Here is a 2,054-nt window from a genome sequence, read left to right on the forward strand (position 1 = left end):
GAGTCAGTCCCAGTGGCGATTATTAGTGTGCTCGGACCGCATAGTTGCGGAGACTTGAGGCACGACTGCTCAGCGCCCGCAGCTCCTGCAGTCCCCTTCCCCTTACTATTTAGTTGTGTATTTTCATTCAGACATTTTGTATTTATTTCAAACCTTTGTATGTATTACTCTAGTAATCGTGCACTTGTGACACCGGGTTCAGGGATTTGTAGCAGATGTTTTACAGTTTTAGTTTCCGCATTTTATATTTTGGATTATTACAGTTGAATCAGTTCTTCTTCATTAATTAATTTTAAACTATTAAAAGGGATAAATTGTTCTAACGTTGGCTTGCCTAGCAAGTGAAATGTTAGGCGCCATCATGGTCCCGACGGTGGGAATTTCGAGTCGTGACAGTTAGGCCATCACTGAACCTCCTGATCCTCTCCCTATCAGTGGGCACCAACCAAACTGACGAGGTAACTCAGAAAATCTCATCTCATACTGCATCATAGATATGCCCTCCTAGCGTAACTACTCAAACTGTCTGCGTAGCTCCTCCCTACGAGACTGCGGCATAAACTTCTCCAAGAAGAGAATGGAGAACTCCTACCATGTAAGTGGTGCTGCACCGACTGGCCTGTGCCTCTTATAAGCCACCCACCATCTGAAAGTAGCCCTAGTAAACTGAAAGGTAGTGAACGAGACCCCACTGGCCTCCAGAATACCTGATGTACGAAGAATCCGGCTAGCACTTGTCCAAGAAACCCTAAGCATCCTCTGACTCAACCACGCTAAATGATGGAGACGGGAGGCTGAAGCCTCCCAAATTTCTCGAGCCTCCCCTGATCATCATCAATCATAACGAGAACCACCCAGGCCTGAGCGGCTGCAACCGGCTGGGCTGGTAGTGCCCCTAGTGTCTTCAGTCCCTGCATCACCTGCTCTGGTGTACGTGCGGGGGGAGTCTGAATACCTGCCCTGGCCTGAGAAGTGGCTATTGTGGCCAGAACTGAGGCCGCCTAAGCAAGACTAGTGCACACGGTCAGAATTTGAGCCAAGGCCTCATGAAGGACTAGAATCACTATGGGCACAGCTAGTGCCTGAGCTGGCCCCACTGGCTCAACTGTATTTGGTACCTGCTCCTGAGCTGGAGCGACTGGTGGGTGTGTAGGTGCTGCTCTAGCTGTTGTACGAGTTGCACCTATGCTCCTATCGCGGCCTCTACCGCGACCTCAGCCTCTTGTGGTGCCTACCGCAACCTCGGCCTCTCGCGGCCCTAGCTGATGGTACTAGAGGTTGTCCATCCTTTCTAGTAGCACGTGTCCTCATTATCTGTGAGAGAATAGAATAAAAGAAGTTTAGTTACCAGAATCAACTAATCCGCACGATAAGAATACAAGAATGTGTGGTTTCCTAAGGGTTCGGCAGCCTCTCGAAGATAAGTACAAATGTCTCTGTACCAATCTGCAAGATTCTACTAAACCTGCTCATGACTCTTGAGACCTATGTAACCTAGGCTCTGATACCGACTTGTCACAACTTAAAATCCTAACATGTCGTGATGGCGCCTAACGTGTTACTAGACAAGCCGGCATTTCAAAATAATTCCAACACTTTTAACAGGAAATGAGTTAAAGCAGTCTTAGATGATATAAGTTCTCATAAACGGGATAGAAAACCCAAAACACAACGCAAAACCTCCTAACATCAGGCTGTCATAGAGTTCATGAACATCTATACATTACAAGTCTGGAAAATACTGTTTATGATAGTATATAACTAAATACAATAAGTGAGAAAGATAGGGAAAGAGAGACAATGTCTGCGAAACGCGGACAACTACCTTGAAACCTCCCAACGGTCAACTGTGCAAAGGAATCAACACTCACCGCATCCGGAAAAACCTGGATTTGTACATGAAGTGCAGGGTGTAGCGTGAGTACAACCAACTTAGTAAGTAACAAGACTAAATAAAGAACTGAAAGTAGTGACGAGCTTCACAGTCATAGTCCAATTTTAGTAGTCTCAACATAGGAAGGTAGGCATGCTTTCAAGTCCGACATTTTAAGTCA

Source organism: Nicotiana tabacum, chromosome 1 (genome assembly GCF_000715075.1).
Source record: "Nicotiana tabacum cultivar K326 chromosome 1, ASM71507v2, whole genome shotgun sequence".
Taxonomy (NCBI): domain Eukaryota; kingdom Viridiplantae; phylum Streptophyta; class Magnoliopsida; order Solanales; family Solanaceae; genus Nicotiana; species Nicotiana tabacum.